This window comes from Pteropus vampyrus, unplaced genomic scaffold (genome assembly GCF_000151845.1).
Source record: "Pteropus vampyrus isolate Shadow unplaced genomic scaffold, Pvam_2.0 Scaffold518, whole genome shotgun sequence".
Taxonomy (NCBI): domain Eukaryota; kingdom Metazoa; phylum Chordata; class Mammalia; order Chiroptera; family Pteropodidae; genus Pteropus; species Pteropus vampyrus.
In genome coordinates this window covers 1,676,948-1,704,545 of record NW_011889299.1, presented here as the reverse complement: position 1 = coordinate 1,704,545, position 27,598 = coordinate 1,676,948, and the positions used below count along the sequence as shown (strand labels likewise).

Sequence of the window (27,598 nt, the reverse complement as noted above, 5' to 3'; positions counted from 1 at the left end):
ATGGGAGACCTTAACTATTAATATTCCAGGCAATTAATTTACGTTCTCTCATTTAATCGTCATAACGATAGTGTCAGGCAAGATTTTAAAATTGTCTTCCCATTTCACAGATAGTTAAACTGAGGCCCCTAGTGAGGTTATCACTTGACCAATGTCTTAGTCAATAAGTAGCAGGTGCTGTTGGGTGACTGGCCTGGTCCCCCTCGTCCTCCATGGATGAAATTAGGAACTACACTCAATTTGAGCGAAATAAACCTGGCTCAGAAATCCCTGCAAGGAGGGTAGAGCTATGGGAAATTGGGGGCAGAGTCGTGTCTCTTAGCGGGGCGGTGGCTTACACAATGTAGCATACGGAGAGTATGACATCAAGAAGCCGGGATCTTTCATCGTTCACTAATTTCCGCCAAGCCCCACTTTGGGATTCGCGCCTGCGTATTCCCAGCTAACCTCCCGAAGCCCTATGGAATAAACTGGCAAAGGGAATGACGACCCCACCTCTCTTGGCCAATCCTATTAAAGGGTGGGCTTGGCTCGTCAGCCAATCAAAGGCCCCTGAAGGGGCGGAGTTTTCTTCCGCCTGGATTCAGGCCTAGGGGCTTAAAATAAGACCTTTCTATCTCCAGCCAATCCCAGGGAAGGCAGGAGGGCACTCCTCCAATGGGAGCCCAGGAGCCTTACGTGGCGATGGAGCTTGCGACCCAACTCGCGCTCCAGCGGGCGGGAGGGACGCGTCCAGGGTATTCGTGAGATCCAGCTGACATCCCCTGCAATCTGCTTGCGTGCGGCGTGAATGGCGGGAGGTGTCCGGTGAGACGCTGTAAAGACCAGGGTCGGGGGGCGCAGGGGAAAGAGGCCGGGCAGGAGCGCGTGAGGGGTGGGGTCTGAGCGAGCTCTTAACTGGGCAGCCTCTCAACCGTAGGTCAGCGGGTTGCAGAGGATCTTGCGGGTAGCAGAGGGAGAGCGAGTGCCCCTGCAGCCCCACGCTGCGACCAGGTGAGTACCCTGCGAAGACTACCTCCCATTCCCGCCCTCCGCGCCACCCCCTTCCCCCTAGTCTTTTGGAAAACGTTTCCGTGCAGGTCTCCAGCTCACGTGATCGTCTGCGTGCACGTCTGTAAGTCTTCATCTCTCTCTGCCCCGCCTTTCCGTCTCCCTATCTCCATCTTTCTGTCTGCCTCTTTCTGTTTCACTCCCTGAGACATACATACTAGACAACACAGACCTAGAAGGCTGAATCCTGATCCTACCAGTTAAAACTAGCCGTGAGGCCTTGAGTCATCTACTTCACCCATCTGAGCCTGTTTCCTGATCTGTCAAATGGGGTCTCCACCTGAGACAATACATATGCATCGTTTTGCCCAGCGCTTGGCCCCTAGAAAGTATCAAATAAGTGACAGTCGTGATTGAAAAGAATATTATCTCTCTCGGTCTTTGTCTTTGTTTTCTCCTGTCTGTCTCTGACCTTCCCCCATTGGTTCTACTTTCCGAATGCTTCTTTCTCTGTTACTGTTTTACCTCTTTCTACATGTCTCTTTCCCATCCCTAAATAGGTGAGAGATGTATTGTTTATAGCAATGCTTGGCCTGAGAGCACCTATGAGCTTAGCCTTGGGCTCTGAACTTTCCGTGGGTAAAAAATGGAGCCTGGACTTGGGCTGCTTCTGGCCTTACTGAGGAAAGAACCCTCTTTATTCCCCAGCCTACTGTGTTAAACTGTTAAAGATCCCCAGGGTGGAGAGCAACTTAGATGAAAAAGTGGATCAGGCCCTTTATATTATACCATGTTAGTCACCACATGAAGACCGAGGGTCTCCAAGTTACATCCCCATACAGCCCTTCTGAAATCCTTTGACCAGGCCTTCTGGAACTCACCTTCAGTCCCCTCCATTCTCACCCTGGCTTCTGAATAGTCTCTTTGTTTTCTTGCCTTGCCTTAATGGTTCTCATACCTATTGGACCCAATGCTCCATCTTTCTAATGTATATTTTGAAACGCCCCTTTCACTATTCTGAAATGAAGTGCATAGATAATAGAATCTCTCTACACACATAATTTCCCCCAAACCAATACGATGTCCTAATTGTAATATAAGGGACAGATAAAGGAAGAGTAATTTATAATAAAACAATATGCATTTTAATATGTAAAGGCTGGGATATAATTCCACTAGAAGACATAATGAAATGGTCTGATACTCGAACCTGAGACTATGGCAGCTACACATGTGTTGATTGGTGACCCAGAAACCACGGGTAAGGTGATGCAGTTTTCTTAGAAAATGAACAATTCTTCATAAAGTTCTAAACAAAACAAAGTGCAGTCTTCCTGAAGTTATGTAGTTATTGAATTTCTAGAAAAGTCACTGTTTATTAAAATCTATGTTCTGGCCCGCATAACCTCTCTCACCTTATCTCCTACCACTCTCCCACTTGCTGCTTCTATGTCACCCATCCTGGCCTCCTTTATGCTACTTTAATATACTAGGCACCCTTCCACCTCAGGGGTTTGTACTGGGCCATCCCCTGTACCTGGAATGCTTTTCTCCCACAAGGCTCATGCCTTTACTTCCTTCAGGACTGTACTCAGATGTCACTTTCTCAATGAGGCCTACCTAGACAGACCGTCCTGTTTAAAATTGCAGCTCTCCCCAGCATATACCCTGCTCTTTTTTTTTCCATAGTGCTTATCACTCTCACATAATATGTAATTCACATCTTTATTATGTTTGTTGTCTGACTCTTCCACTCGATTGTAAGCTCTAGAAGGGTAGTTGTTTTCGTCTTTTTTGTGCTCTGATGCATCTCTATTACCTAAAACAGTGCTTGCCACATTGTAGGCTCAGTAAATGTTTGTTGAATGAATGAATGAATGAATGAATGAACAGATTTTTCACCTACATGATTGTCTGGTGGGACATTCTAAAATTCTATCAGATGTGTGGTGCTGTCTTGCTGCGTGGAGCTGTCTTGTGCAGCTAAACATCCCTGGTCCATGCTCTCTAAATGTCACCAGTGATCTCCAATTATTGTAACAATCAAAAATGCCCCCAGGCACCTCTTGTCTGTCCAACCTGCTATTGAGAACCACTGCTTGAATAGAAATCTTGCTTTCCTCTGAGCATTCTGCTCCCCCAGCAGCCCCCTCATACCCCTCTTACCAGGAGGCCAGGAGATGAGGGTAGTTGTCCTCACTCTAATTGCCCTTCCCAGACGTCTTCTCTCCCTCCCTAAACAACCTTTATTAGAATTATTTTCATTTTAAAATAATTTTATTTTAAAAAGTTGTAAAAATAATACAAAGAATTCCCATATATAATTCACTCAGATTCCCCAAATGTTAAGAAATTATACAACTATGGTGCAGTTATCAAAATTAGGAAATTAACGTTGGCACAGTACTATTAACAAAAATACAGAACTTATTCAGATTTCATCAGTTTTTTCACTAATATGTTTCTCTTCTAGGATTGACTTCAGGATCCCACATTGCATTTGGTTGCCATGTCTCCTTAGGCTCTTTCAATCTGAGACAGTTCCTTAGTCCTTCTTTGTCTTTCATGGCTTTGATACTTTTGAAGAGCCCCAGCCCGTTATTTTATAGAATGTGAGTTTGTCTGATGTTTCTTGTGATTATAGTAAAGTTATGGAATTGGGGCAAGAATACCACAGAAGAGACATATCTTCAGTGCTTTGTATCAGGAGGCTCGTAATGTCATTTTGTCCCAATACTGGTTTTATTCACTGACTATTTGTTTAAGGTGGTGTCTACCAGGTTTCTCCACTACAGTTACTCTTTTTTCCTTTATAATCAATTAGTAATTTGTGGAGTGATTCTTTAAGATTATGTAAATATCAAACATCTTGTTTTAAATCTCAGATCATCAAACTATACTATCACCCACCCATCTGTGTTAGAGTCAGGTACAAACATACACACATACCTGCCCCTGTCACACCTCATTCCTAGAAGAATTTAGCTACTAGTCACTCTCTATAACACTGCCCCAGTCCTACTTCTTAGTGATTTTAATACCCTCATAGATGACCCTTGCGGTGTTCTTGTCTCTCATTTCTGTGATCTGCTCTCCTACAATGCCTTTCAAACCCACCTCAGCCACCTACTCTGATAGTGGTACCCTTCTTATCAGTACCTGTAATATCATTGCCTCCATGATCTCAGTTTCAGGCGTCCTGCTATCCATCCAGTACCTCTAATCTTTCTGGCTCTTTCCCTCTAGCTCCCCAACTCCAGCAAACCTTCAGCATTTTTCACTACTCTTTACTTACTCCATGTTCCCGTGTCCTTCCTTTAATCGGCTTAGATTCCATGGTCCATCACTATAGTCCTTCCCTTGCATACATCCTCACTTGCCTTGGCCTCTGTCACTTCAGCACACTTACCAGGTAAACCCCGGGCCCTGGTTAAATCTTTTGTTGCACCTTTATTGAGATATATTTCACATACCATAAAATTCATCCTTTAAAGGGTTTTTGGTATCTTAACAGAATTGTGCAACCATTACCACAATCAATTTTAGAACATTTGTATCCCACCCAAAAGAAGCCTCATACTCATTAGCAGTTACTCCCCATAACTCCCCTCCCCCAAGTCCTAGGCAACCACTAATCTGCTTTCTATCTCTATTGATTTGTCTAGCCTAGACATTTCAGGTAATTGGGATCATACAACACGTTGGTCTCTATGAGTAGCTTTTTTCACTTAGCATAATGTTGAGGTTCATCTATGTTGTTGCATGTAGCACTCCCTTTTATTGCCAGATAATCTGTTGTATGTGTATACCACATTTTATTTATCCATTTGTCGGCTGATGGACATTTCAGTTCTTTTCATGTTTAACTATATAAATAATGTTGCTCTGAACATTTGTGTACAAGTTTTTGTGTGGATGTATATATGTTTTCTTTTCTCCTAGGTAGATACCTAGGAGTGGGATTGCTTGGTCATATGGTGACTCTATGTTTAACTTTTGGAGGAACTACCAAACTATTTGCAAAAGTGGCCTCACCATTTTACATTTCCCATCAGCAATGTATGAGGGTTCCAGTTCCTTCATACCCTCACCAACACTTTTTGCTGTTTGTCTTTTTGATTATAGCTATCCTATTGAGTATAAAGTGGTATCTCATTGTGGTTTTTATTCGCATTTCTCTAATAACTAATGATGTTGAACATCTTTTCATGTCTTTGGCTATTTATATATCTTCTTTGGAGAAATGTCTATTCAAATCCTTAGCCCTTTTAAAATAAAATTATTCATTCTCTTATTGAAATTATTCATTCTTTATATACTTTGGATACAAGTCTCTCATCAGATATATAATTTACAAATCTCTTCTCCTATTCCGTGGGTTGTCTTTTCACTTTTTTGGTGGTGGTCTTTGATTCACAAAAGTTTTTAAATTTGATGATGTCAAATTTATCAATTTTTTCTTCTGTTACTTGAGTTTTTCATGTCATATCCAAGAAACCATTATGTAACCCAAGATTACAAAACTTTATTCCTATGTTTTCTTCCAGGAATTGTATGGTTTTAGTTCTTACATTTAGGCTGATTATCCATTTTCAATTAATTTTTGTATGTGGCATGAGGTAGGGGGTCCAAATTTCATTCTTCTGCATGTGAGTATCTAGTTGTCCTAGCACCTTTTCTTAAAGAGAGTATTCTTTCCCCTATTGAATTGTCTTGGCAACCTTGTAAAAAATCATTTGACCGTAATTCATAAATGTAAAGGTTAAATTCTAGACTCTCGATTCTATTTCATTGATTTATTTGTCTGTCAATATGCCATACTACACTGTCTTGATTATTGTAGCTGTGTAGTAACTTTAGAAATCAAGAAATGAGAGTCTTCTTTGTTCTTTTCCAAGATTGTTTTGGCTTTCCTGAGTCCTTTATATTTCCATATGAATTTTAGGATCAGCTTGTCAGTTTCTGCTGATCCAGAATATCAGCTGGAATTTTTATAGGGATTGTGTTGAATCTATATATCAATTTGAGAATTATTGCCATTTAACAATATTAAGGCTTCCTATCCATGAACATGACAAGTCTTTCCATTTAGATCATCTTTAATTTCTTTCATAAGTGTTTTGTAGTTTTCAGTGTACAAGTCTTGCACTTCTTTTGTTAAATTGATTCCTAGGTATTTTATTCTTTTTGCTGCTATTATAAATGGGATTATTTTTCTTAACTTCTCTTGCTGATTGTTCATTTTTAATGTGTAAAAGTACAATTGATTTTTGTGTATTGATCTCCTATCCTTCCACATTATCGAACTTGTTTATTAATTCAAATAGCTTTTTAGTGGATTCTTTAGGATTTTATGTATACTAGATCATATCATCTGTATATAGAGATCGTTTTACTTTTCCTTTCCAATCTGGATGCTTTTTTTTTTTTTTTTTCCTTTGACTCATTGCCCTGGCTAGACCTTCCAGTACAATGCTGACTGGAAGTAATGACAACGGACATCCTTGTCTTGTTCCTGATCTTAGGGGGAAATTATTGAGTCTTTTTTCATTAAATATAATGTTAGCTGTGGGTTCTACATAGATACCTTTTATCAAATTGAGGAAGTTTCCTTCTACTCCTACTTCTCTGAGTGTTTTGCCATGAATGGATGTTGAATTTTGTCAAATGCTTTTTCTGCATCTATTGAGATGATCATGTGGAGTTTATGCTTTATTCTATTAATGTGGTATATTACATTGATTAATTTTCAAGTGATAACATTGCATTCCTGAGATAAATCCTAATTAATCATGTTATATAATACTTCTTATATGTTGCTGGACTTGATTTGCTAGTATTTTGTTGAGGATTTTTACATCTATATTCATGAGGGGTATTGGTCTGTATTTATTCTTGTGATGACTTTGTCTGGTTTAGGTATTAGGGTAATAATGGCTGTATAGAATTGGGAAGTGTTTTTTCCTCTATTTTTTGGAAGAATTTATGAAGGATTGATATTTGCCTTGTGTATGTCTTACGTCTTTTCTATTCCTTTGTTCTTTAATTCCTCTTTTTTTGTGTGTTAAGTAGATATTTTCTACTATAAACTTTTAATTTCCTTATTAACTATATATATTTTTGAGTTAAGTTCTTAGTGATTGCCCTGGGAATAACAGTTAACACCTTAACTTGATATAATCTACTTTGGATTAATTCTACCTTTCAATGTTATATAAAAACTTTGCTCCAGTATACCTCTGTTCCCTCTCCCCTCCTTCGTAGTAGTATTATCATACAAGTTACTTCTTTATACATTATAAACCCACAGTTTTATTATTATTGCTTTATGCAATTGTCTTTTACAACAGATAGGAAAATAAAAGTGTTACAGACAAAAATACGTTCTTTCATAATAGCTACATAGTTTACCTTCAAGTTACTATATAGTGCCCTTTAATTTCAGTCTGAAATTAGTGTTTCTTGTAGGATCAGTCTGCTAGCAACAAAATCTTTCAGTTTTTCTTTATCTTCTCTTTCATGTTTGAAGAACAGTTTAGCTAGATTTGGAATTATCCATTGACGGTCTTGTTCTTTCAACATTTTGAAGATGTTATCACATTGTCTTCTAGCCTCTATGGTTTCTGATGAGAAACAACTGTTAATGTTATTGAGGATCTCTTACATGCATAATTCACTTTTCTCTTGCTGCATTCTAGATTTTCATTTTGTCTTTGACTTTTGTCAGTTTCACTGTGTATCTAGATGTGGATCTCTTTGAATTTATTCTACTTGAGCTTCTTGAATGTATAGATTAATTTTTTTTTATTAAATTTGCGATGTTTTGACCCCTTTCTCTTCCTCTTGTCCTTCTGAGACTTCTGTTATGCATATGTTGGTAAACTGGATGGAGTCCCACAAGTCTGTGAGGCTCTGTTTCTTTTTCTTCATTCTTTTTACTTTTTGCTTTACAGAATGGATAATCTCTATTGACCTATCATCAGCTTTATCTTTTCTCTCCTCTGCCAGCTCAAATCTGTTGTTGAGCCCCTCTAAGTGTATTTTTCATTTTGTTATCCTTTTCAACACCACATTTTCTATTTGATTCTTTTTCTTCTCTATCTATGAGATATTTTCTCACACTTTCCTTTAATTCTTTAGTATGGTTTCTTTTAGTTCTTTGAAAATATTTATAATAGCTAATTTAAAGTCCTTGTCCGTTAAGTCCCAAACATTGGCCACCTCAGGGACATGTTCTTTTGGCTGCTTTTTTCTCCTTTATATGTAACATAACTTACTGTTTCTTTGCATGTCTCATAACTTTTTGTCAAAAACTGGGCATTTTAGATACTCTAACAATTCTAGTATCAGACTCTTCCACCCTCAAGATTTGTTGTTCTGGGTTGTGTGTGTGTGTGTATGTAGGTGTCGTTATTGTTATTTTTCTTTTTGCTGTTTGTTTAGCAACTTTTCTCAACTAGTTCTTTGAATTCTATATTCCCTGTACTATATGGCCCCTGAGTTCTCTGCTAGCTTTTTTTTTTTTTTTTTAAAGTTCCTGTTTTTATTTTTAAGTCTAGATTCCTAGGGGGTCACACCTGGTAACTATAATTTGGTGGTCAGCCAGTGATCAGTCAAATATATTTCCTTAAAGATCTTGTCTTACATGTCTTCCACCCTTTGCCAAAATCTGTGTGAGAAGGCATGCCTTCACACTTCAGCCTGTTTACAAGGCAGCCTTAGCTTTCACTTTTGCTTGCATAGGGCCTCACAATCAGCCACATGTGAGTGACTTGGGCCCTCTCCTTTTTCATTTCTTTCTTGGGTATGCACATAGCCATATATGCACAGCCCTTTAGATCCCTAGGAATATGTCAGAGCTTTTCAAAGTTCCTATAGTTGTCTCATTCTCCAGGATTTCCTTTTAAATTCCCAACCAAAGCAGTCAGATCTCTCTGTTGTCTGGAATTTAGTCAGCTTTTGGCTACTGAGCCACTGAGTTAAAGAGGGAAAGGGGATAGGAATAGCTACTAATTAAAATGCCACAAAATCTACTGTCTTACCAAAATTCAGTATTTTCACTTGGATAGATGATTTTCATTTCTTCTAAGCCTTTGCTTAATTGCGAGTTTTGAGATGATTGACTTTGGTTGGTTTGCCCATATTTTCATTGTTTTAGTGGGATAGCTAGTTCACCAAAGTCCTCACTCTGCCATTCCATTGATCTCCTATTGCTCTCATCTTTAAAAAAATATAAAACTTTCTTCATCCCATATCCCCTTGCAACTATGGCTTAATTTCTCTATTCCCCTAACAGCAAAGCTTTTCAAAAGAGTTGTCATTCTTTACTTCTTCCTAATCTTCTCTTATTCTCTGTTTGTTCATATAAAATATATTAGATATATAATAAAATAATATATACATTACATACAATAGTTATAAAGATAATAATATAATGAAAAAAACAAACAAACAAGAAATCACAGCCTTAACCAAGAACAACAGTAATAGCATCTATCCCTGTGTCATTTTCTTTCCCATTCTCCACACCGCCTGCCAGAAATTACCACTATTCTAAGTCTTATGTGTAACATTCCCTTGCTGTTTTGATATATATTTTTTCCATATTTGTAGGGATGCTTAACCAATTATTGTTCATTTGGCTTGATTGTGAGCTTAGTAGAAAATGGTATCATACTATGTGTGGTCTTCTGTGACTTACTTTTTTTTCACTTATTATTGTGTGTCCAAAATTTACCTATGTTTTACATGTAGCTATAGCTTGCTCATTCTCAATGCTGTATAATATTTCATTGGGTGATGGTAAAACAAATTATTCATCCATTTATCTTTTGATGGACATTTGGGTCATTTCTAGCACTTTGCTCTTATGAACATTCTTGTACATGTCTCCTAATCCACATTCGCACCCATTTTCTAACATATATACCTAGGAATGGAATTGTTGGTTAACAATACTTGTTAACATTCAGCTTGACAGGGTTCTGCCAAAATGTATTTTAAACTTGTGGTACCAATTTCTATACCTTTCAGCACTTTGTGAGAGATCCACACCCTAATCAATACTCGATATTGTCCTACTTAATTTTTGTCATTTAGTGAGTGTAAAGTAATATCTCATTGTGGACTTAATTAGCATTTTTTCAGTCACTAATGTGATTAAGCATCTTTTCATGTTTATTGGCCGCACATGTTTCTTCTTCTGTGAAATGACTATTAATATCTTTTGCCCATTTTTTAATTGGTATATTTCTCATTTATATTGATTTGTAGGAGTTATTTAATTATTTGGCTACTCATCATTTGTCAGTTATATGTGTTGACTATTTTCCCTCAGTTTGTGGCATTTTTTTTTCTTTATAGTGTCTTTGTATAAGTAGAAATTCCTAATTTTAATGGAGTTGAACAAGTCAATCTTTTCCCTATAGATAGCACTTTTTGTGTTGTCTTCCCTAACTTGTGGTCTTAAAGATAGTCTTTATTTTCTTCTAATAAAAGTTTAAAAATGTACCTTTCACATTTAAGTCCTTAACGTAACTAGTATAGATTTTTATGTGGTATGAAGGTATAACATAGGGAGCCAGTTTTATTCTTTTCCATGTGGATAGCCTAATGATCTGAAGTGCCACCTCTGTCATACATCAAATTTTCATATTCGTATAGATCTGTTTCTGGGATCTCTGCTATTGGCCATTTTTTGTGTCCCTGAACGAGTACTATACTACCTTAATAACTTTAGCTTCATAAATAATCTCAATATTTGATAGGGCAAAATCTTCTCATTTTATTCTTCTTCAGGAATATCATATATTCTTGGCCCTTTGTTATTTCAAACATATTTCAGAATCAGCTTGTTATGTTCTACGAAATTATTGAAATTGCAATGAATCTATAGATCAGTTTGAAAAGAATTGGTATTTTTATTATATTGAGTCTTCCTAGCTATGAATATGATATATCCTTTCATTTAAAATAAATTTTTGAATGTCTTTTGGTAGAGCTTTACAATATTCTGAATAAGGTCTCGCGTATCTTGTATTAGATTTATCCTTTGGTATTTATGATTTTTACTGCTATTAGAAATGAGATCTTATTATGTAATGTGTTTTTTTCTCTTTTGCAGGGGTATAAAAATGAATTTGATTTTTTAATATTGATATTATAGCCATTCACCTTGCTAGACTTTTATTATTTTTAATCAAACTTTTCATTTTAGAATAATTTTATAGTTATAGAAAAGTAAATAAAGAGATAGTTCAGAGAGTTCCTGTATACTCCTCATCATGGTATATTTGTCAAAACTAAGAAAGCAATATTGGTATATTACTGTAAATTAAATTTCAGACTATATGGATTTATCAGTTTTCCCACTAATGTCCTCTTTCTCTTCCAGGATCCAATTCAGAATACTGCATTGCATTTAAGTTGTCATGTCTCTTTAGTGCCCTCTGGTCTATGACAGTTTCTCAAGTCTTTCCTTGTTTTTCGTGACCTTAACACTTTTGAGGTGTACTGTAGACTGTCTCTCAATTTGGAACTGTCTGGTTTTCCTCATAATTAGACTTGGGTTGTTTTTGGAAGAAACACCAGAGTCGAAGTGCCCTTTTCATCACATCATATCAAGGGTATGTGATATCCCCATGATGTCACTGGTGATGTTTACCTTTATCACTTGGTTAAGGTGATGGTTGCCAGATTTATCCACTGTAAAGTCGCTGTTTTTCCCTTTTCATTCTCTGTTCTTTGGAATGATCTAACCCATCCTCAAAGAGAGAGAGAGAGGAATTAAGCTCCACCTCTGGAAGGGGGTGTATTTACGTATATTATTTGGAATTCTTCTGTAAAAAAGATTTGTTTCTTCTCCCTTATTTGCTTATTTACACATTTATGTACTTATTTATTCAGTTACTTGTTTATGTCTGTATGAACTCATGCATATTTATTTAGTACTTTGAGTTATAAATCCAATATTATGTTATTTGTCTTAGTGCTCAAGCTCTAGCTCTGGCCACTGGGGGCTCTTTCATACTGGCTCCTGATTCCCTTTGACATGCCCCCACTCTTTTGGTTTCAAGCACTTTCTTACTTGCTGGCACTACCAGACGCTTCCTACTCATCTTGTATTTTACCCTAGAATCGACCATTTCTCAAGGAGTCACAGTTCTTTTTAAGTTGTCTGTATGTTCTTTTGTGTTTTCTATGTTGACAGCCATATCAGCTATAAATAATAAGACTTTCGTTTTTTCCTTTTCCAATCTTTACACCTTAAATTTATTTTTCTGGTCTTACTGAGATGGCCAGGACCTTCAGTATTGTGTTGAATAGAAAAGATGGCATTGGGCATCCTTGTCTTGTTGGATACTTTAGAGGAAGCACCATTAACTTTTCCCTATTAAGAATAAGTTCCATGTTGTTTTTCTATGCTAAGAAGTTTTTATTATTGTTTTTAAATCATCAATGGGTATTGCATTCTTTATCAAATACCTTTTCTGTTTCGATGATTATGGGTTTTTTCCCCTTCAATAATGTAGTAAACGTCATAGATTATCCTCATGTTAGACCACCTTTGCATTTCTGTTATAAATACAATTTGGTCCTGATCTTTTCCTTTTCATACAGTACTAGGTTCGGTTTGTTAATATTTGTTTAGGATTTTTGTGTTTGTGTCCATGAGTAAAACTTGTCTTTTTTTTCCCTTTTTTATGCTGTCCTTATTTGCTTTTGGCCTCAAGTTCTGCTGGTATCATAGAATGAGTCAGTGTTCTTTCTTTTACAAAATTCTAGAAGATACTATGTGACTTTGGAATGATCTATTTGTTAGAATTTTCCTGTAAAACCTTCTTGGTCTGGTGTTTTCCTTTTTAATATTGAATTAATATTAAATTTCTAAATAAAGTCTTTTCAGATTTTTAAGTAAGAAACTTGAAATCTGCTTCCATGTTAATTTTATAATAGGTTTTAGATTTGAAATGGCTACACACAAATTCTGATCAAGACTTTAATGATATATTCTTCAAAATTTTAATAGTCACCATCAACAAAAATCTTTCTGTGTACAAGTAGCTGATAAAGTATTTAAAACCAATTTTTAAATTCGTCAGAAATGTTTAACAATTGAAATAATAGCCAGCGGCTTTTCTTTCTGTTTCATTGACAAATATATTGTTAAAATTTCTTGTGATAATGCGATTAGATTTCAAACCACTTGAACTCTCATATTATTTCAAAATAATGATGAAGCTCTTATTTGCAGAACATGCATCACTGTTAGAACCATCACCCTGCAGCTAGCTTGGACACCATTAAAAGGGCTCATCAGCTGCAAATGGATATAAGTATCTGATATTCATGAAGACAGAGTTTCAGGGCTTCTACCTGGAGCTAAACTCTCCAGAAGTCCCTGCTTGGCCTCCCCGCACCCAACCCCACCCCAACTAGTCACAACTTGGCTGTGTGTGGTGTTTCTTGGCAACTGGAACACAGACTCCTCCTGCAGCTCCACAGGCCCCTTGTCCTCAGTGAGCAGAAGACTACAGAAGCTGACTACTGAAGAGACTGTACAAATGATAGAGCTCCTCCTTGGTCCTGCTTAGCACACTTCCCACAGAGCAATAACAGAGTGCTGGATGTTACTCATTCGTGCTCACCACCTGAAGGGACTTCAGAGGGATTGTCAGACCCTGTTTCACTAAGGGCCACCCTCTGAGGATCTCCACAGGAGGCTGCCCATTGAGAGAGGTGGCCTGCCTAGGGCCTCCATTGCCTTAGATTCTACATTCACCTACTTGTAATCCACATATCAACTGGAAAATTCTGCCTCTTATTTTTTGTTCATTTGTTTGTTTGGTAGGGAGAGTTTTAACTGCTACTTCAATTCCTTTAGTAGTTAAAGGACTATTCAGGATTTCTTTTTCTTCTTGAGTCAGTTTTGGTAAGTTAAAGTTTTCTAGGAATTGGTCTATTTTGTCTGCGTTCTCAAATTTATTGGCATTAACTGCCCTTATTTTTTTATTCTCTGCTGTATATAACCTGTAGTTATGTCTCCTTTTTCATTGATGATATTGGTTATTTGTGCCTTCTCACTTTTTTTCTTGATCAATCTTGCCAGAGGTTTGTCTATTTTATTAGTCTTTTCAAAGAACCAACTTTTGGCTTTGTTGCTTCTCTCTATTGTGTCTTTATTTTCTATTTCTTTAATTTCTGCTCTTATATTTTTTGATCTCCTTCCTTCTACATTTTTTGGATTTATTCTGTTGTTCTTTTTCTAATTTCTTAAATTGGATACTAAGCTCATTAATTTGCAGCCTTCCTTGTTTTTTGATTTGCGCATTTAAGGATATAAATTGCCCTCTAAATACTGCTTTTCTACGAGTTCAGACATGTCATATTTCATTACTGTTCGATTCCGAGTACTTCAACTTTTCCATCATGGTTACTTCTTTGACCTGCGAGTTATGTAGAAATGTGTTTCCAAATTTCTAAATGTTAAGCTAAGCAGGGTCAGGCCTGGTTAGTACTTGGATGGGAGACCACCTAGGAAGACCAGGTGCTGTAGGCGTAAAAATTGAAAAAAAAAAGAAAATAAGGGATTGTAAGCTGACAAGGTCCTTGCAGTGTGTGAGGTCAACCAAGGGTTGCCTCGCCTAAAATAGATAGATAGATAGATAGATAGATAATAAATAAATTTCTAAATGTTTGGGGATTTTTAAATTTATCTCTTTGTTATTGAAATCTGTCTTAGTTGCATTATGGCGAGAGTATGTGATCTGTGTGATAACAACTCTTTAAAATTTATTGAGATTTGATTTAGACTTATTATGTAATCAATATTTTTGAACTTTTCTTACATGCTTTATAAGAATGTATGTTCTCTAATTGTTGAATACAGAGTTCTACATATGTCTGTTATCAAGTTTGTAAATTATATTATGCAAATTTTCTATATACTGAATATTTTGGTTATGATACACCAATAATTGTAAGAGTTGTGTTAATATTCAACTATGATGGTGGATTTGTCCATTTCTCCTTGTAGTTCTTTTTTTAAAATTTTGTATATTTTGAGGATATTTTATTAGGAATATTCAAATTAAGAATTGTTATATATTCCTGGTAAATATGAAATGACCCTCTCTATTCCTGATAATGCATTTTTCCTTGAAGTCTATTTTATCTTTCATTAATTTAGCAACACAAGCTTTTCTTCTTGTTAGGATTTATGTAGCATATAATTTTCCATTCTTTAACTTTTCAACATTTTCATACCCTTATGTTTTAATTATATCATCTGGGAATGGCATATAGCTGGATCTTTTTTAAAAAGATAACCTGGTTATCTCTGTCTTTTAGTAGACAAATTTAATCTGTTTACATTTATTGTGATATATTTGGACTTGTTTCTACAATCCTACTTTTTTATTTCTATTTCCTACCACCGCCTTTTCTGTGTTCCATTTTTCTCTTTTCTCACCTGCTTTTTCAGTTTTGAGATTTGTTTGTTTGCTTTCTTACTCAATTGTTTTCCTCCCTACTGTTTGGAATTTACATATTCTTTTTCTATTCTTTCTGTGGTTATCCTGAAATTTTATCATGCATGTTTAATTAATAAGATCTAAAGTTAAACCATATTTTAATTGCCCTTTTGAAGAACGCAAAAACCTTCAACTGTAGTCATCCCCCCCTTGACCATATGCTATTGTTTTGAGTATGTTCTTTTTTTTCCTAACATCACAAATTCTGCATCATCGTTAGTATTATTTTATATCGACAATGTTTGTTTGGATTTACTTTCATACATTCTTGCATCTCAAACCATCATTCTGGGATCATTTTCCTTCATTATGAATACGATGCTTAGATGCTCTTTTAGTATAGATCTCTTGGTGTTAAATTCTCAGTCTTTGTTATATGTAAATGTCTTAATTTTATCTTCATTCTTAAAAGATAGTTTGTTATAGGTATTTAGAAATTTGCTATCAGTCTCATTACCGTTTTTTTGTAAGTGTTTTTGTTTTATTCTGGCTACTTTTAAGATCTTTTCTCTCTCTTTTTAGAAGGGGATGTGCAGGGAGCACTGCAGTTTCATTTTACGATGTTTAGGCATGTATTTCTTTTTCATTTATTCTACTTTGGAAATGTGCTTCATGCTTCTGGATTTGTATTTTTCATAATTTCTAGAAAATTCCCAGCCATTTCTTCAAATATTGCCTGTCTCCCATTTTTTATATATTTTCTTTCTCAGAATCCAGTCAGTCATATTTTGGACTTCCTCATTATATCTTCCATATCTCAATATCTCATTGATATTACCTGTCTCCTTGTCTTACTGCACTTCATTCTGGGAAATTTCTTCAGATATATCTTCCAGCTTACTGATTTTTTCTTCAATTATGTATGATCTGCTGTTTAATCTGTCCACTGAGTTTTTCATTTCAACAATTGCATTTTTTTATTTGTACGAGTTCCATATATTTCACTTTCTAATCTGCCTAGTCATCCCAATAGTCTGTTGTTGCTTGCTCATCTTTGTGTTCGCATCTATTATTTCTTAAATTTTATATAATTTTTTTCAACCAGTAATCACTGTTTGCATAAGTATGACGTTATAAATATTGTTCACATCTAAAGCACATAGTACACTCTAATTATATATCCTTTGTTGTGTACCTTTTTGTTTTCCTAGTAGTTTGTTTTTCTTTTGCTTAGTATTATAATATCTATCACTAATTCTTCTCTAAAATTTCTTTTAAAAATCCATATCAGATTATGTCACTCTTCTGCTCAAAAATCTCCCATGGCTCTCAGCTCCCTCAGCATAAAAAACAAGCCTTCACCATAGCCCAAAAGTCTCTACACAGTCTGGTCCCCATTCCCTTTCTGACTTCATTTCCTATCACTCTCCCCATCACTCACTGTTCTCAGCCACACTGGCCTATTTGCTGTTCTATAAACATGTCAGGTACCTTCCCTCTTCAGAGCCTTTGTACTTGCTGTTCTCACTGTCTTGAACACTCTTCCTCCCAGATAATCTGATGACTTGTCCACCCACTTACAGTATGTTCAAATGTTACCTCCCTAGAGAATCATTCCCTGACCAGCACATCTAAACTAGTCTTATTCGCCAGCACTTTCTATCCTCTTATCTTGCTTTATGTCTTATGTTTTTCTACAAAGAACTGATCACCAACTGACTTATTTTATACTTATTTATTGTGATTAGTGTTCGCCTCTCCTCAGTAGACTGTAAGCTCCACAAAGCAGGGACTTTTGTTTTATTCACTGTTGTATCTCCAATGCCAAGAAAAGTGCCAAGAACAGTGCATAGTAATATTTAATAGATGCTCAATAAATATTTGTGGCATAAACTGAATTAATTAATGTGGATTATAGAAAAAATGCATTGAGAACTAGGCTAGGCATGAAGGCCTTTCATGCCATGCTAAGGAGCTTGAATGTCATTATTCAGAAGGGTTGGGGCTGTGAAGATAGCTCCTGAGTTCTTTTGAGAAATAAGTTCACAGTTGGTAGGATGGCAACAAAGCCCAGTGTTCTCAATGACTGGCTCTATACCCTGGGGTTCCTGAAGGTGGACCTACCTCTTTCTTAAACATCCCTCAAACTGCTTTGTTGTCATGTCTGCCTATTACTTGGAGAAAACCAAAGACCCAACTCTTGCTGGACTTTCTGATCCCTTTCTCCTGCCCTGTGAGGAACAGTTTCCTGGTTCCCAGGCCAAGCAGATCACCCCATTAGACTTTTTATGTGGTACTTGGTGGGAGTGGGATACAGGAGTTGGTACAAAGCCTGGCACATAGTGCTATTATAACAGTGGATACCACAGGGAGGTAAGCTTTAGCTAAAAAAAAAAAAACTCCTTTGCACTGTCAAGGCTGTAACAGGTTGTGAGGTTTAGTCCTGACTTTTCCCTTAAGCACCTTGCAGACCAGTGTGGCTCCAGTGTTTCTGCCCGCCATGACTGTTTGTATACTAATTCTGTTGTCTAATGTGTAACCTACTTTCATAGTTTTTTGTCACCCAGTAATTTCATCTGAATGCCGTCAATATACACAGGGCGCTGTGGCACACCGCCAGAGACCTCCCTCTCTGAGCCAGCATCAATGCATTCATCATCACTGATGTGATCATCCAACTAGTTATAATTTCATTCGAGCCAAATCGACTGACCACCTATGTGTCAGGCCTCCTGCTCTGCACTGAGGACACAGAGATGATCAAGTTATGTTCCCAGACACAGAACCATAATTTCAGTGTGGCTAGTGTAGGAATAATGGTGGAAACAATAGACTGTGATATGCCCTGAAGAACATACAACCCAGCTCGGGGCCAGGGAAGGCTTCTTAGAAGAGATGGCATATGAACTCGATCTTAATAGATGAGTAAGAGTCTTCTGGATGATTAACAAGAGGAGAGGATGGCAGTCCAGGCAAAGAGTACAGCATGAGCAAAGGCCCGAAGATGGGAAGCAGCATGGTGTGCACCAGGCAGCTTAACTGCACTCACTGTTCACCTGTCTTTCTATCAGATCATCCTAAGAGACTACAGCATATACCTAAATCCAGAAGATTTTACGGCCTCCTCTAACATGCTAATCTGCTAATTCTTCAGAAAGGTAATGAAAACTTAGACATTGCTGTTCATGAGTTTGTCCACACCAGCTTCCAATTTTCCTGGCTTCCTTATCTAGACCATGGTGTTTGTGTGACTTATTTCCTTTAGACTTCCCTGCAGTTGAGGTCATTCCCACTGTACTGAAAGTTATGGGGTCTCCCTCAGCCCCATGTGTGGAGACCTCCTTATGGAGAGATGTTTCTCTGACTCCTGACACCAACCATTGTGTAGAGAACCTCATCTTTCAAGGAATGAACAGAGCCTTCCCATCTTGTCATCAGACACTGGGATTCATCTCCTCTTGGGCTTCATTCACACCTGTAATAATCTAGGACAAGTAGGCTGTGTAGTCTGGCAGTCCCAGTTTCGAAGTGTGGTGCCCCCATTGTCTTGGTTGTGTGTCCTTACACCTGTCCTCTCTAAGCATCAGTTTTCTCATCAGTAAAATGCATCCAATACCCATTTGAACAGTTGTTGTGGGTGTTAGGGTATTTGTGAAGTACCTGGCACCTATCCACCATTTACTGATCACCGATTATTGTCACTATTAAAGGGAGAACCACGTAGTGGTTAAGAACATGAGCTGTAAATCCAGACCAACCTCAATTTTGATGGCAGTTCAACTACTTACAAGTATTGTGACCTTGGTCAAGTTTTTTAACTGTTTTTAACCTTAGTTTTAACATTTTTTAAAATGAGGGTAATGTGCCTATCTCAGGGTCGTGTGTATTATTATAGCAGTGTATAATATGCAAGGTGGGGGCCTTCATAGGCCCCAGGCCCCTCCCCAGCCTACCCTCTCCATAAACCTCCCTCCCCAGAGGACCTACCTCTTTCCCAGCCTCCCCGCTCTCTAAGGCTGACAAAGAGGACTGAACTACACCTCTGAGTCACAGGGCCACCTTGTTATGGGAGCTTTCTAACATTAAACTGCTCTTGTCTTTCTGGAATTAGACTCACCATTTTCATGTTATATTAAATCTTCTTTTACTCTCATCTTGGATTTGGTTTACTAACAGATTATTTAGGATTTTTACATCTTTGGTTATCTATTGTATTTGGTCAAGATTCTAGTGGGCTCATCCAATATAAATGAATTTTCTAGGAATTGGTCCAATTCATCTAAGTTTTAAAATTAATTGTATCCTCTTATTTTTAAATGTCTGCTATATATTTTACATTGCTCATATTATTTATTTGTGCTTATTCTCTTTCTTTCTTGATTATTCCCTCCAGAGATTTTTTAGCAGTTTGTCATAAAATTTTACCATACATATTTAACTTCAAGTCTAAAGTTAAATGTTATGATCCCCACACAAACAATATAAGGACTTTGTAAGTCATTGTCTCCCAATTTACATGTTTTTGTTGTCTACTATTTTATTTTTTTTCCTAAGGAAGTCATTAACATACACACAAAATAGACATTAACAATATTATTTTATGAGGATAGTGTTTGTTTAGATTTAAATACTTGTTTACTATTTTATTTGCTCACCTTCTTATACATCGGACCTCTTTTTGGGGCATGATTTTTTGTTTTCTTGAAATATATACTTTAGAAAATCCTTTAGTGCAGATCTCTTAACAAGAAGTTGTCTTGATCTCTATTTATCTGTAAATGCCTTTATTTACTTTATTCTTCTTGAAAGATAAGTTTGCTAGGTACTCAATTCTAAATTACCTTTTTTTTCTCTTAACACTTCAAAGATACGGCACTGTTTTCTGGTTTCCATTACTGCCGTTGAGAAATCAGCTGTCTAGTTAATTTGTTTTGTACGTGTTCTTCTCTGCTGCTTTGAAGATCCTTCTTTGATTATTGCTTGACTCTAAGACCTTTTTGTTGTTGTTGTTCTCTGAATGTTCCTTTTTATAGCTTCCTGATCTTTTTTCGTGAATGCAATTCTTTTTGGTCACTCTGAACACATTAATTGTGTCTTTTTTTTTTTTTTAAGTTTTCTTTTCCCTGCATGGTTTTTGTTTTCCAAATATATATATATCTGGGTATCAACATCAGTGAGAAATTCTGACTGATGCCAGATTTGGCCAAAGGCTCCACAGACACCAAAGATATGACATATTCTGAAGCTTTAGAGTTTGTATAAATAGTAGAGGTCGGGGTGGGCAGGGGCCCCATACTAGTGTGCAAGCATAGGTCAGTGCCATAGTTCTTTCACTTTGCAGTGGACTCTAGCGCCAGACTACCTGAGTTCAAACCCCAGATTTTCCATTTTACAGCTGGACAAGTCACTTAACCTTTACATTCTTTAGTTTAATCTTATGTAAAAATAGCAATAATAATAGTACTTACTTCATAGGATGATTGAGGGTATTAAATGAGTTAATATATAGGACGTGTTTAGAATAGAGTCTGGCACATAGTAAACACTCCATACGTGTTTGCTGTTATTACCATTATTATTTTTGTACTGAGGGGATTGAAGGGAGAAGAGTTTCTGTGGTGCCATGAGGAAAGCACAGAGTCAGTATATCCTACCTTATGTGTTCCCCCAATATCTTGGAAACAAAAGCCATTCACAAAAAACACAAGGTCAGGAATCTGAAGCGATTATATGGGCAACTTCGTGTGTGGGATATCAAGTTCATTAGGTAGTCAGAATGAGATAGGATTCTTCAGTGGGAAAGCAAGAAGCAGTGTTTAAGGGTGGGCCCCTCTTGCAAAGTGTCCAGTGTTGGCTATTTCCTCATTGGAGCACAGCAATACTAAGTGGGGAGCAGTGACAGTGAGAGGTTAATTTAGGATATTGATTTCCTAAGCATTAGTAATGTTTTTCTCTTCAGAACAAACCAGTCAGGTATTAAGAGGCTTTAAAGGGTGCGATGGCACTTCAGGCTGAGGACAAACATCTGTTGAGGGGCAGGGCTACTGCCACGAGTTGATTCACACTCTCACAGGTAGGACCAACTACATCAAAAATGCTTTCAGTCTCTGCTCTAAATTCCTTTAGGTCCTCTCTGAGTTTGGGAAAAGTTCCAGTCTCAGTAACCATCACAGACATAATTTAGAGGATATGGATAAGACTAGTGGGTCATACTAAAAATAAGTGGTTGGTGGATAGGCAAATATGAAGAAACTGTCAAAAGTGAAAGTTCAAAAGATGTGAAATTTTTCAACAAAAACTGTATCAACTCTAACAATATATTGAAAAGATAAAATATCAAAATAAGATGGGGTTTATCTCAGGAATACAGGGTTGGTTTAACATTAGAAAATCAATCAATGTAATTCACCATGTTAACGAACCAAAAAAAAAAGAAAATCCCACATGATCATTGCAATAAATGCAGAAAAGCATTTGACAAAATTCAGTACCCATTCCTGATTTAAAAAAGAAAAGAAAAGAAAAGAAAAGAAAAGAAAAGAACCTCTTGACAAACTAGGAATAGAAGGGAACTTCCTTGATCTGATAGAGGCCATCTACAAAAAAACCTATAGCTAACATGATATTTAGTGGTGAAGGACTGACTATTTACCCACCCCCCCAGAATCAGAAACAAGACAGGGCTGTCCACTTTCACTGCTTCTATTCAACATTATACTGGAAGTTCTTGCCAGTGCAATGAGGCAAGAAAAAGAAAAGGCATCCAGATTGGAAAGGAAGATATGAACAAGCAATTTCCTGAAGTGGAAAACCTAAAAAGCTAACAGGCTTAAGAAAAGATGCTCAAATGCATTAATTATCAGAAAAAATACAAAATAAAACTACAGTAAACTTTCACTTTAGATCTCATAGATGAGCAAAATTTTAGAAAATTGAATCATATCAAGTACTATAGTGGGAATGTGGGGACATCGGGAGCCTCATGCATTTCTAGTGGTAGTGGGGACTTTGGCAGCCATCCCATAGATGAATGTGGCAGTGTATAGTCAAATTCAGTATCCCCATGAGCCCTCTGAAGAAATTCTCACACAGATCCAGAAAGGGTCATGTAGAAGAATGTTTACTATGGTGTGGTTTGCAATAGTGGGGAGTCGGAGGCGTTTTGAGTGCCCGTCACTGGGACAGTACACAGGGAAATAAGGAATGCACGCCAGTCAGCCTTTCAGCATTTAGATGAGTTAGATGTACACAGAGCAACAGTGATGATCTTCAGCACTTAGCACTGAGCAAAAAAGAATAAGCCATATAACAAAACACTCCACAGAAGTTACAAATGCATGCACATACACTCCAGATATACATCTTAAAAGAACTCACAAACAAAAGGATATAGGTTAAACACATTCAAAGATATGCTTGTGTGGCAGGGTTTGAGGAGGAATGGGAGTGTGGATAATAGGGAATAAACAAAGCAAGAAAGGAAGAAAGAAAAAATGTATATTCCCTTGTTTTAGGTCACCTACTCTTCATGGCATTTATCCTTTTTAGCATCTGCTCTTTGCTAAGGAGGAAACAGCCCCACCTGTCCTCTGTTAACCTGAGGACAGAATGCCCAGGTGAACCTGCCTCAGAGTATCGTAGTTATTGACTAACCTTGACCATGTGCTGTGAAGCACCTGCACGCCCTCCCTCCAAGCACTGCAGCAGCCTGGATCAGGTATAGACATGCATTCCTCCCCAGAGAGGTTATCTGCTGTCATCTACTCTTGAGGGGACGGAGAGCCATGAGGAGATTAGAAGTAGAGAAGTCAGAGGGGCCTACACCCCGTCAAACTATTATTACCAGACAATGCATTTCTGGTCCACACAACAGCCCCACTGGTGCCCTGACTGTGGTGAGCCCTGTGTTTGTTTTCCTGGACTCATGCATGACCTCACCCACTGACTTCCCCAAAAGCAGCTCTTATAAACTCTTAGGGAAGCTGAAGCCAGACTGACTGAAAGACTATTCAGCTCATCCTCTCTTGGGCATTTTCACCTAAGAATAACTTTCACCTAAGAGCAGGGTGTGTACTTGCCACTCAGGTTTTCAAAACAAAACAACATATTGTTTAGGGATATGTACATGGGAGGCAAAACTTTGAAGAAAAGCAAAAGATTGAGAACATCAAGTTCAGGATAATGGTTTCTTCTGGGGCAGGGGATGAAAGTATGTGAAGGAGGCTTCTAAAATACTGTTAATGTTCTAGCTCTTAACCTGGTTGGTAGGTATATGGGCATTTTATTATTCTTCCTTAAACTGCACAAGTTTTAGAAACTTTATGTTGAATGCATTTAAAGTTTTAAAAGAAACACAGTCTCGAACCCGATAACATGTACACCTGACAGAACACATAGAATCAAAGAGAATCACAATTAACACATCAAAATATCTGCCAGTGGAGGGAGAGGGTTAGAATGGGAGTGATGAATGAGGAGAAAATGGAATGCATGAATAAATAAATAAAAACATATACATGATCAGAGATAATAATGTGATATGACTGTGGAGTAGTTTCCTCTGCCTTCTGCACCTGAATATTGAATGTGATGAAGAAGCTGGGCCTTATTAAATCTGATTGGTCCAAAACCAGTAGGTGCAAAGCCAAATCACATGAATACCCAAAAGATTATTATAATCAAGTGAATCATTGCTACAGAAGGTTTTCCAAAATGGAGGATTTTGAAGGCCCCTCTAAGTGGTCATTTCTCCGGTTTCACCTGTGGACTGCTGCCCAACGTTCCTGAAGGATTCTAAATGTAGCCCTTGGCTTCTCAGCCCATTCCATAATAAAACACAAAAACCAGTGAAGAAAGCAGAAGATTAAACTGGTGTCCCTCAGAAGAAGTACAGACCCATGTAGGACTGTGTCTTGGAAATTGCCTCTATAGTTTAAAACAAAAACAGAAACGTGGCTGTTGGAAAAATGAGTGCTTAAGTAAACCTCAGCCATCCTTAGCCTAGAAAAGCATCAGAGGTTACCCTGGGTCTACTCAGATCACCCTTGGCCACACTGTACCTTCTTTTGTCCTCCAATCCTAGCATCCCTGTCTCCATTGTTGAGCATTTCACCCTTGACACTTAGGCTGCCTGTTCTGCCCTGTCTCCCCATGCTTGGTTTGCTCTTTCAGATTGGTGGTTTGCCAATAATCCCTTATCTTGTGAAATGGCTCCTTATTACCATATTCCTCAGTGAGGTATGTGTCTTCTTGCCTAACCCCTATGTATCTACTAACATATCAGGTACACATATTCCTTGCAAATTAAACAGTAATATGCTGTAAGCCAGTTTGAGTATAACTGGACCTCCCTATGCCATCTGTAACAACCTGGTCTGACCCACAATAGCCAACTTTTTGGGTTGAGCCCTTGCAGAAGTCCTAGTCAACTTGTGCACAGCTGACCTTAAGGAAGGCCAACCGACACTCTCGTTAAAGTTACACAGCACATGTTACCGCCTTCCTGTCCCAGTGCCCACCTTCAAAATTGGCAGAAGATGGAAGAAAGCCTGTCATCAATGTCCTCTTAAAACTGGGTGTCATAAGGCCAACTCAGAGTCTATGCAATAGTCCCGTATGCCTGGTAAGAAAGTCAGGCAAATTTATATCTAAGAGTAGACAGGTCGGCCCCCATGTTCAGGACCCATATCACATTAATGAATATGTCACTCCTTTCATCCCAGAGTTCTGAACCCACAATCATCAGGCTTCTTTGAGGCTGATATCTGACCAACACTTTGTTTCTCTGTCTCAGGACACCCCCAATTCCCCAAAACTGTGTCCTCTCCCACTTTCAGCAACAGATAACTTGGACTGCCCTTCCTGGGCCCCGCCATCTCTAAGGAAACTAGACAGTGTTCTTTTGGTCCTCAGTGTGCCTCACTGTCACCTGAGAGCAGTATGTCTCAACTCATTGAACCTAATGTACTTTTTACTATCTTGAAATGGAATTCAATAATAATGGAACCCACCCGTACACATAGTTCTTTTTTTTTTTTTTCCCCAACAGCACTGTGCAGTTTTATTAACCATTCAGGTACAGTAGCATCTGGTAAGATTGGAACAGAACGGGGATTTAAAAGCGAACAGACATTCAGCATCTGACAATTTGAAAGAAGCCACTACATACCCTTTTCACAAACATGTTTACACAGAGCCAATACGGTAATAGCCGTTGACCCAGTACACCAATGTACTGAAGTAGAAAAGATACAACGAGAAAAAATAGCTACATTAGAAAGACTTCAACACTTCAGAAAAGTAGTAAAACACTTAGTTTCTCCTCTTTAGCCCCCAAAACAACATCATACAGATTGAATCTGCCTATAGTCCTACATCAGCTTCTAGAATATTTGTCAGGAGGGCAAAAATAAAATGACACTGGCCAGTACAGTCTTTAGATATTTAGAAAGAGGAGGGGAAGAAAGTTCTTAGAACAAATTAGTCAGTTTCGGTCTCATTAGCAGGATCTTTGGATTCTTTGCTTTTCCACACTTCAATGTGCTTGTCCTCTCGCAAACGCTCCAGTTTGGCAGCCATTTGCACCTCTCAGTTCTCTTTGTTGGCTTCCATTTTGTGAGTCATTTCTCTTCTGCTATTTTACTGAAGTTGTTTTCTTCAATTGCTTTCTGAAGCACTTCTTTCTCATGCTCTCGTTTCTCAGCCAGCTGTTTCAAGACCTCAGCTTCATGGGACTTGTGTCTTTCTTCTGCAGCTTGTAATTTCTTCTGAATTTCCTCCAGGGAAAGATCCTTCTTTGGAGGAGAAAGAGGGAATTCTGGGACAGTTCTTTTGATCAAGGGCTGAGAATCAGCTCAAAAGCCTGGCCTGAAGCATTCTTCTTCAGTTCTTTCACCTGGATATCAGAAGACGCCATGGTGAACAGAAGACAAGAGACTGACAGTGTGTATTCTACACCATGGGTCCCCAACCCCCGATCCGTGGCCTATTAGGAACTGGGCCTCACAGCAGGAGGTGAGCAGCAGGTGAGCAAACAAAGCTTCATCTGTATTTGCAGCTGCCAGCACTAGCATCACCGCCTCAGCTCCACCTCAAATCATTAGGCATTAGATTCTCAGCACCGGTCCCTGGTGCCAAAAAGGTTGGGGACCGCTGTTTTGCACAATCCACTGGCAAGGAAAGTCCTGCTTGGTCCAAGCTGCCTGGCCAAACTCTTACACATAGTTCTTAAAAATCAAGATAATGCACTAACTTCAACATAAAGGGAATGTACCAAGTGCCTTTACTGCATTAATTGAGCTAATCTGATGACTTTTATCCTTTAGACCAGTTATATGGTGAGTCTTGATGTTGAACCGTAACATCCTTATATTCCTGGTCATCATCTGTACTTTTGAATACATTGTTAATGTCTGTTAGCTAACATTTTATTTGAGATTTTTGTTTCATAAATAAAATGGCCCGAAGATTTTTTTTCATGGGTTCTCCTTATCTGGTTTTTCAATCTAGGTTACACTAGGCTTAAAAAAATGAAATGGATAGGTTTCACTCATTTATTACTATGCGTAAGTTCCCACACTTGAAAGTTTGCTAAAACTCACCTATAAAACCAACTGGGGTTTTGAAAGAGGGGAGTTCTTTAACTACCATTTCAGTTTCCTTAACTCTCACTGGACTATTTAAGGCCTCCCTTTTTGTGCCAATTTTAGCATGTTATATTTTTTCTAAGAATGTATCCTTTTCATCTGGATTTTTTACTTCATTGGCATATCATTTATAATTCTCTTTTTTAAAAAATTTATTTCATCCATAGTTATTACCCCCTTTTCATTCTGTATCTTAGTTTTTAAATTTTCTCTTTGTTTTTTTCTTGCTCACTCTTGTCATTGGTCTCTTTCCCATATTAGTCTTTTCAAAGACCAGCTTTGGTTTGGTCAGTTTTCACTATTGTCTTTTGTTCTCTATTTCATTTATTTCTGCTCTATCATTGTTATTTTTTTCTTGTTTCTTTGAATTTAGTAATAGAAACAGTGTGGTACTGGCGCAAAAATAGAAAAGTAGACCAATAGAATAGCATAGATACAGACTTGTTTACATAGAGCCTAGTGTATAATAAATCAATGGAGAAAGGGTAGTTG

General features: G+C 37.6%; 1 long non-coding RNA gene and 1 pseudogene across 1 annotated transcript; one reads left to right on the top strand and one right to left on the bottom strand.

Annotated features, from left to right (window-relative positions):
- The first annotated feature begins 620 nt into the window (after positions 1–620).
- On the top strand, positions 621–4,834 carry LOC105307812. Its single transcript, XR_897254.2, has 3 exons — positions 621–807; positions 920–993; positions 3,464–4,834. It is a non-coding gene; the product is annotated as an uncharacterized LOC105307812 (long non-coding RNA).
- Positions 4,835–25,503: 20,669 nt separating this feature from the next.
- On the bottom strand, positions 25,504–27,212 carry LOC111733063 (annotated as a pseudogene).
- Positions 27,213–27,598: the final 386 nt, after the last annotated feature.